Source organism: Nicotiana tabacum, chromosome 19 (assembly GCF_000715075.1).
Source record: "Nicotiana tabacum cultivar K326 chromosome 19, ASM71507v2, whole genome shotgun sequence".
Classification (NCBI taxonomy): Eukaryota; Viridiplantae; Streptophyta; class Magnoliopsida; order Solanales; family Solanaceae; genus Nicotiana; species Nicotiana tabacum.
The window spans coordinates 124,816,842-124,826,925 of record NC_134098.1 but is presented as its reverse complement, the minus strand read 5'-3'; positions in this window follow the sequence as shown (position 1 = coordinate 124,826,925).

Below are 10,084 nucleotides of genomic sequence, written 5' to 3'. Positions count from 1 at the left end.
CAAATCTAAATTACACTGCCCAAACGAGCTGAAAGACACGTACCCCATTAGCACAACAATACTCAAAGAGGTAACCCTGCCTTAACACCACCGATCAAATTCATACTCTGTGCGCACTACATCCTTCACAAATAATAACTCATTCATCCCATGATTTTTATATACTCATAAAATGCAATATAACCCGTATCCAGGAATTTCCTTGCTCGAGTCATCCTCGATCTCAACCTCTGCAGGTCATAACAAATCCACAAGTATACCTTAGACCAAAACTAAAATTTAACATATAATCATAAAATTGAATTGTCAACAACATGCTCCCCAAATAGTTACCACTCACGATCAATAGACACGGTCCACAATAATAGTATCACCCACCGGCGTAGATACGCGAACATGTAAAACTAAGGACTCACGGGGCATATCGAGATAACATACAAAATATGATGAAACATACGAATATGTGGGACCAGGGTCAAATATTATAGAAGCTTCCCTATGGCACACTGAGACAATACCTGTGATCACTGCATCAGAAGCAACGACATCTGGCCTGGCAAGAAAAGCATAGAATCGGGCCTGACCACCACCTGATCGACCTCCCCTTCTTTGGCGACCCCTAGCTAACTGAGCCCCACCTGAGCTGGCTGGGCGAGTGGTGGAGAAACTGGTGCAAGAGTTATAGCCTGACTCCTCTGCTAAACTGGACCTCGCGAAAAGCGGGGACAATATTTCCTCACATGACCCAGATCTCCACACTCATAGCAATCTCTCTCAAAAAATGGGGGCGAGTTCTGAGGCGGACCTCGAGAACCAGAATAATTACCAGAAGGACCTGGTACAGATGAACCCCTAACTGATGGTGCACGAGATGAACTCTGAGCTGGAAGTGCACCAAGAGAAGACCGACTATGTCGAGCACTGTATGAACCATGGCCAACTGATGCGCCACGATGAGTTGAACGAGCCATCTGAGCGGGCCTATAAGGACGACCCCTACTGTTATAGGGTTTCCCCCCAGAAGGAACACCGCTGGAATTACCCGGACCACGAGACCTCTTGGCCACCCTCTCCTCATGCTCCTGGGTACGGGCCATCTCTAGCCATCGAGTATTGTCAACCACCTCGTCAAATTTAGCACCCGCTACATTCCCAGAGTCATAACAAAATAAAACTACTGGTTGAGACCGTTAATGAACCTCTTGATCTTTTCTCTCTCAGTCGGAACCAACCAAACTGCATGATGAGCCAATTCTGAAAACCGCATCTCATACTGAGTAACAGAAAAGTCCTCATGACATAAATATTCAAACTGTCTGCGCAGTTACTCTCTACGTGTCTGTGGCACAAACTTCTCCAGAAATAATACGGAGAACTCATGCCATGAAAGTGCTGCTGCACCAACTGGCATGCTCCTCTCATAAGTCTCCCACCATCTGAAGGCAGCCCCAGAAAACTGAAAAGTAGTGAACGAGACCCCACTGGTCTCAATAATCCCCGTTGTCCGAAGCATCCGCTGGAACTTATCCAGAAAACCCTGAGCATCCTTTGACTCATCACCACTAAATGATGGAGGTCGAAGCCTCCCAAATCTCTAAGGTCTCCTCTGCTCATCATCAGCCATAACAGGGACTACCGTGGCCCGAGCAGCTGGAACCGGCTGGGCTGGTAGTGCCTCCAGTATTTGAAGTCTCTGCACTACCTGCTCTGGAGTATGGGCAACAGGTGTATGAGTACCTCCCCGGGCCTGAGAAGTGGTTGGTACAGCCTGATCCGAAACCACCTGAGAAAGGCCAGTGCAAACTGTCAATATCCGTGCTAGAGCCTCCTGAAGGCCTGGAATCACAATAGGCACAGCTAGTGCTTGAGCTAGTCTTGTCGGCTCAGCTATATTTGGAATCTGCTCCTGAGCTAGAGCAACTGGTAGTGCTATAGGTGTTGTTCCAACTGTTTTACGAGCTACACCTCGACCTCTACCTCGGCCCCGGCCTCTACCACGACCCCCGCCTCTCGCGACCCTTATTGGTGGCAATGGTGGCTGACCGTCCAATCCGGTAGTACGTGTCCTCACCATCTGTGAGAGAATAGAATAACAGAAATTTAGTTTTTCGTAATCAACAAATTCACACGACAAAGTACAAGAAAGTGAAATTTTTCTAAGGGTTCGGCAACCTCTCGAAGATAAGTACAGACGTCTCCATACCGATCTGCAAGACTCTACTAAACCTGCTCATGACTCATGAGACATATGTAACCTAGGCTCTTATACCAACTTGTCACGACCCAAAATTCGCATGTCGAATTGCGCATATCTCAATACCAGGCAAGTCTAAAATCTCAATAAACCACAATAATCTTTTATATTTGAAAACATAATACTTCAATTTAATAGCAAATCTCACAAATAATGTTATAAATATACTCCCAAAACCTGGTGTCACTAAGTACATGAGCATCTAAATTATAACAAGTCTGACCGATAAAAATACTGTCTGAAAGTATAGAACAATACAATAACTGAAAGGAAGAGAGTCAAAATCAGCGGACGCCAGGCAACTACCTTGATAGTCTCCAACTGATAACACCCTGAGATCTAACAGTCGTCGTGTCCGGAACCATCTGGATTTGTACACGAGGTGCATAGTGTAGTATGAGTACAACCAACTCAATAAGTAACAAGACTAACTTTTGGGCTGAAAGTAGTGACGAGCTCAGCAGGTACAATCCAGTATAGCAATAACGGTACATAAATGTAGGTATGCTTTCAAGTTCAATGGTTAAACTCAGTACAAATAAAATAGACCAAATGAATAATATGAGGAATATGATATTTCAGTGAAAAAATCTCATGTACTCACGATCACAAATTACTCGGTCGCTCAGTACTGTATATGGTCAATCTAGCCCAAGGGAATTCCATCCCGTATATATATACATTGACCGACAGTCAGTCACTCAGTACCGTATAAGGCCAATCCAGCCCTAGGTAATTTATCCCCAAATGCAAATGATTCGGATAAGATCCATATCGAGGGAATTCATCACAATTATAAATAAACTAGTTAATTTGTCCGCGCTTCGCGCGTTCGAAGAACTCTTTTTATAAATTTAGTTGATATCAAAAAGATCAAGATTTATATTATCAAAACTTTAAAAAATAATATAGAAGTAAAACATACATATGAAAATATTACAACAACAAATATATAAGAGGAAAATACGTATAAAAATATAACACCGGGATAAAATTATCACATACGTTTTTATTGATTTGTATCTATGAAAAAAATTATTTTTCTTTGTTCTTCATATTAGTACAGTTTCACGCCCAATAAAATCTTTCTTCCCAATGTAATCATCTCTATTTCTATATAATCATCCTGTTTTAGGGAACATACATGAATCATAAGTGAATTAATTACACGAACAAAAAGGAAAACAATTGATCTGATATTGACATATGTTCTCATTGAACCACTAATATATTTCAAATTACACTACTCTTCAACAGCAAATTTAAATATTCTCAAATCGCTGAGGCGTGTTCTCCTGCTTCTTCAGACTTTAGTACTCCAGTTTGACAGCTTCTATAAGATTCTACAAAATAAGTTGTTTGTGTTATTGTTCCACCAAAAAGCAAATTAAAGGAAGCTCAATATACACTTCAAGATCTATATTACATAAAAACACATTAAAGAATATTGAGAATCATAGACATTAGTAAACACTAATTATCTTGTTTAATTATAGAATACAAATAAACTGCTAGACATATGAACATAACCAAGAGAATATTACAAATTAGTAATACTTAATAAAATGCTTAACATATAAGTAATAAATATTAAACAGTTATAGGAGGAGAACAAAAGATCCAACAATAAGATAGAGAAGTATAAATCAAAATCCAAAAAGAAGAAACCGCCCAATTGATAAACAAATAAAAGATACTCCACTGGATTGGAAAAATAATGAAAAATAATGATAACTATAATAAAAATCATAACTCCATTCTTACATCCTATGGTCCAACCTACAAGTCATAGTAATAATTCTGTTTGCTGAAAGCACTAACCTCTAAGTGTATATAATCAAGTGACTATCCATAAAAAACAATCCATCTTTATCTCAAGCTTTGCATTCTTCAAAAGAAAAATATCTATATCCTTCAGTCAAGATTATTCCTTTTCAATGTTACACCAAACATACAGAAAATCATCAAATGGACCAGAAATATACAAGATTATTGGGTCATCAACAAATTATGAAAACTGAATCAGACGATAGATATTAAGCTAACACTTAATTAAGGTTTCGTAACATTAAATTTTAATCAAAAAATGACTTGTCAATTCTTCTTTAGGAGCGGACGATGAGGCATATCATACTAACTTAATTTAAAGAGGTTTAAAATACAAGAAAGAAGAAATAGATAAGATCAAGAACACAAGTTTGGACCAGCGGATACCAATTTTATGTTAAACAACTTTGAAATAATAAAAATAATCTCACCGCCGCATTTAAACTGACTACCAAAATTCCATCTTCGCATTAGTGGAAAAATTGCTTTGATCCCAATAAAGGAAAATGAAATACACTAAACAACAAATAATTAAAAGAGTTCTGAAATTTCAGCTTCAGCATACGAACAATTACACTTGTAGGCGAGATGTGAAAAGACCTACGAAGGAAATCCTCAAAGAAGAGAATGTGCAAAGTGTCACCTTTTTATCCCACAGGTTTGAACACCCTAGTTCGACAAATTTTCAACACAGAAAATGCAGCCAAAGGACAAACGCTACTTTCTATGTTTTTATTTTCTTTCTCTTTAATTGGTGGGAACATTTGATCCTCAATTATGGAACAACTAATTCTTGACATGAATCTTGTGATTATAACATAAATAAATTGGACGAACAATGAAATTTAAAGTTCTTCCATGTTTGCAAAATAAAAGTAACTGATTATGTCAAATGTTAACTGAAAGCACTCAGTTTTTCAAATACAGAACTGTTAAATAGTGGCGGAAAAATAGAAAGTATAGAAAAAAGTAACTATTGGAGTACCTGTGAAAAAGTCTTGGATTACGGGACCGAGAAAGAGCACTACATGGATCTTCATCGTCCTTCTCGTTTCAGTTTAACTGCCAAATCAAATTTTACAGCATATACGCAAATATGAAGTAAATAATTTTCAATAATTAGGTAATGAAAAATATTTACATGTGAGGCTTTGGAAACACTCCAATAAGCGTTTGATAACCAAATCTTCCACATTTCTATTATCCTGCAGATGAATCATCTTATCAGACTAAAATCGTATCATTCAAGATGGGCAAACTGAATTACTTTTTGATTTCTTTATATGGTAACTCATAATTGAGATATTGCAGACCAAAAGAAGAATTTTAGGTCTCGCGAGTTGGAGAAAGAAGAGGAGATGAGAAGAAGAAGACGTTATAAAGTACAAATATAAAGAATGAGGAGCTTTACAAAGGGAGGAAAAAGTGGAGCGCAAAGACGTTTCGTAATAAATGGGATTTGTAAAGTGATGTTTCGGGTAAAAATTTCTGGCGGTTGATATTTTTTGTTGTGGGAAATAAATGGAAAAATTGATTTAAAAGGCAATAAAATGACAAAAAAGATAAATAACATTCTTTGTTAAAGAGATGTGCCAAGTAACCTTCTCCAACCCCTCCTGGAAGGTCCGGGATGTATAGGCGGAACCTCCATGTCGTCGACTGTAAATTAAACAATATTAATTATATGTTTGTTTGTAAATTAAATATTAATTTTTATAATTATACAAGATTTAATTATTAAGTATTCACAAATGGGTTCCAGGCTCGATATTTGAGGCCCAATAGCACCAAGATATCCTGAATTCTTATATGAGTTAGTTTTATTATTTTACATGTTAGTTTTATTATTTTATATGTTTGTTTGTAAATTAAATACTTAATTTTTATAATTATACAATATTTAATTATTAAGTATTCACATGTGGGTTCTAGGCTCGATATTTGAGGCCCAGTAGCACCAAGATATACCGAATTCTTGTATGTGTCAGTTTTATTAATTTATATATAGTTTTATTATTTTACATGTTTTATTTTATACGTTTGTTTGTTACTCACTTATTTTTGACTATAATAAAATTAAATAATTAATTTTTATAATTATACAAGATTTAATTATTAAATATTCATAAATGGGTTTCAGGCTCGATATTTGAGTCCCAGTAGCACCAAGATATCTTGAATTTTTGTATGTGTTAGTTTTATTAATTTATATATAGTTTTATTATTTTACATGTTTTATTTTATACGTTTGTTTGTTACTCACTTATTTTTGACTATATGTCACGACCCAAAATCCAACTAGTCGTGATGACACCTAACCCAACCCGCTAGGTAAGACAACTTTCAATTATTCAATTTCAATAACAATTATTAAAGTAATTTAAGTGAATAAACATCTTAATCTTATACATCCCCCAAGAACTGATAGTACAAATCATGAGCTTCTAAGAATAGAGTATACAAAACGGAAATGAAATAAATACATAGCCTGTTTGAATAATACATAAACAGAGCTTTTATAAATCTAAGGCTACTTGAATAAAAGGCAGCTACAACAGGAACGTAGGTACATCTTCAGATCCCGCAACCATCGAGCACATCAACAACAACAGCCAACATCTGCACGCAATGTGCAGAAATATAGTATCAGTACAACCGACCCCATGTACCGAGTAAGTAACAAACCTAGCCATAGGTTGAAAGTAGTGACGAGCTTCCACCAAGGTCGGGACCAAAACCAATAGTCCACAATAATCCAAAATAACACAAAGCAAATAATACCAGAAGTAACTCAGGGATAAAATACTCAGCCAAATAATGATTTCAAAAATAGTAGTTCTACCTTTCAAATACATCAGTGAAAACCCAAATTGTTTGCCGAAGTTGCCAATAATATGAATAGTTTGAAAACAATAAATTTCTCCAAATTTTTTTTCAATAATAAATAATATATTTCATTTTCCTTCCGGATAACCCGTATACAACAAATGCATCACTATGCCAATCTGTCAAAATGTGTGAGAAATCACGAATGATGTGATGTTGCCCATCATGAGAAAAAATACATCTCTATGCCTGTATCTCATGTGTGCATGCCAATGCGATGCAATTCAGTGATAAAATCATAAACAGCCCCTCGGGCAAACCTCACAGTCACTCGTGGCACTCGGGCATACCTCACAATTACTCTTGCCACTCGGGCATACCTCACAATCACTCTTGCCACTCGGGCATACCTCACAATCACTCTTGCCACTCGGGCATACCTCACAATCACTCATACCTCCCAGTCACTCAACACTAGGCACTCGGTACTCGCACTCAGTAGGTACTGCGCTCTCTGGGGGTGTGTACAGACTCCGGAGGGGCTCCTTCATTCCAAGCGCTATAATCAGCACGGACAACTCACGTGCTATACGGACAACTCACGTACTATAATAATAAAGTATGCTGCAGGCGGGCAGCCTCGATCCACACTCATCCTCACAAATCAGGCCCTCGGCCTCACTCAGTCATAAACCTCTCAAGCCACTCGGGTATTTCAGTAAAATAGGGCATTCGGCCTAAAATATTTATATGCATCAAAATAGAGTCATAAAACTGAGTTATGATATGCAATGAAATGAATATGACTGAGTATGAATTTTCAATATAAGACAAATAATTCACAGCAATATGATCTCTGTGGGTCTTAATAATACTGGCACATAACCTCAATCATGATTTTTAATATGCTTTTCAGCTTAATTTCTCTAACTCATAAAACGCATGTAAAATGCCAAGATCATTTAACTACAAAATTCTACAGAAATAATTATGTCACAATTTCTATAGTTCACGCCCACACGCCCGTCACCTAGCATGTGCGTCACCTCCCAACAATTCACGAAATACATATATTCAGGGTTCATACCCTCAACTTCAAGATTAGAAGAGTTACTTACCTCGAACAAGCCAAATCCAATGTCGAGCAAGCTAAGCAATGCTCCAGAAATTCCATCTGCGCGTATCAACTTCCAAACGACTCGAATCTAGTCATAATTAATTTGATTCAGCCCACAAAAATTATAGAAATTAATTCCATATCAAATACTAATATTTTCCAAAATAAATCCGAAATTACGCCCCAAAAATACCCGCAGGGCCCACGTCTTAAAATCTGACAAAACTTACAAAATACGACAACCCATCCAATTACAAGTTCAACCATACTAATTTCACTCAAATCCGACTCCAAATCGGTATTCAAACTTGAAAAATTCGTTTTGTGACATTATAGAAATTTCCTTCTATTTCTCCTGAAGATTCAATAATCTTACACAAAAAATGAAGATTAATTCATGAAATATAATAACAAGGGAGTTAAGAACACTTACCCCAAGTTGTGTGGAAAATTTCCTTTCCAAAATTGCCCAAACCGAGCTCTAAAATGTCCAAAATGAGAAAAAATCTCGGAACCCTCATTTTTAAACACTGCCCAGGCATTTCTGCACCTGCGGTGCCTAGGCTCGCACCTGCGCATCCGCATTTGCGGACAAAAATGCGCGCCTGCGAAAACAGCCAGCCTTCCAAAACCTCGCATCTGCGGCCCCTTTTCTCGCATCTGCGGGCTCGCAGATGCGTATTCCCCTTCGCACCTGCGGTCGCCTCATGCCAGCCCAGTCCGCATCTGCGCCAACACCTTCGCACCTGCGGCCTTGCAGATGCGGCAAATTCCTTGCACTTGCGAGCACTACCCAGTTCCACACTTAGCCGCTTCTGCGACTGATCTCGTGCACCTGCGGCTTCGCACCTACGATCAAAATCTTCGCAGGTGCGATCAAACCAGTAGGCAGCTGTTCCAGCATTTCCTTAAGTCCAAATTTGATCCGTTAACCGTTTAAAACTCACCCGAGGCCCCCGGGACCTCAAACAATTGTATCAACAAGTCCCATAACATAACACAGACCTACTCGAGGCCTCAAATCACACCTAACAACATCGAAACGATGAATTACTCCTCAATTCAAAATCAACGAACTTTGAACTTTTAAATTCTACATCTTGTGCCGAAACACACCAAATCAATCCGGAATGACTTCAAATTTTGCGCACAATTCACATTTCACATTACGGACCTATTCCAATTTCCTGAATCAGAATCCGACCTCGATATCAAAAAGTCAACCTCCGGTCAAACTTCCCAAAAATTCATCTTTCGGTATTTTAAGCCTAATTCCACTACGGACCTCCAAATAATTTTTCGGACACGCTCCTAAGTCCAAAATCACCATACGGAGCTATTGGAATCATCAAAATTCGAATCCAAGGTCGTTTACATATAAGTCCGTACCCGGTTACTATTTTAACTCAAGCTTTAAACGTTGGAACTAATTGTTCCAATTCATTCCAAAACCTCACCGGACCCGAACCAATTACCTCAGAAAGTCACACAACAACTGTAAAGTGTAATTTGAGCAGAAAATAGGGAAGTGGGATTGTAATACTCAAAACGATCGGTCGGGTCGTTACATTCTCCCCCACTTAAACATACGTTTGTCCTCGAACGTGCCAAGAGTTGTTTCTAAGCCATCAAATCACTGTTCCATCTTACCACACACATATCCGGGGGTGAACCCACGTCACCTTATCCCACATAAGGCTTGACTACACAATGTAACTGAAAATCATTAATTTAACCTTAGCCCATAAACCTTGGAGTTTAATTTCCAACCTTTAAAATTTCTTTCAAGACACAGATCTTACATTTACACACCGTATAAGTCCGAACAAGTTGCATCGAGCTATAACTATAACCACGGATATAATCAACCAACATATTACTCAACTCGCATGCTCGTAGCACCATTCCTGATCGCAGTGACTACTCCAAAACCAACCACATACTAGTATTTAACCCATATCGAACCAAACCCCATTCCAAAAACTTCATACACTGTTGATAATAAAAGAAACACACGAAATCTCATAACCCCTTATCAGACCAACAAGTCATGGAGATAT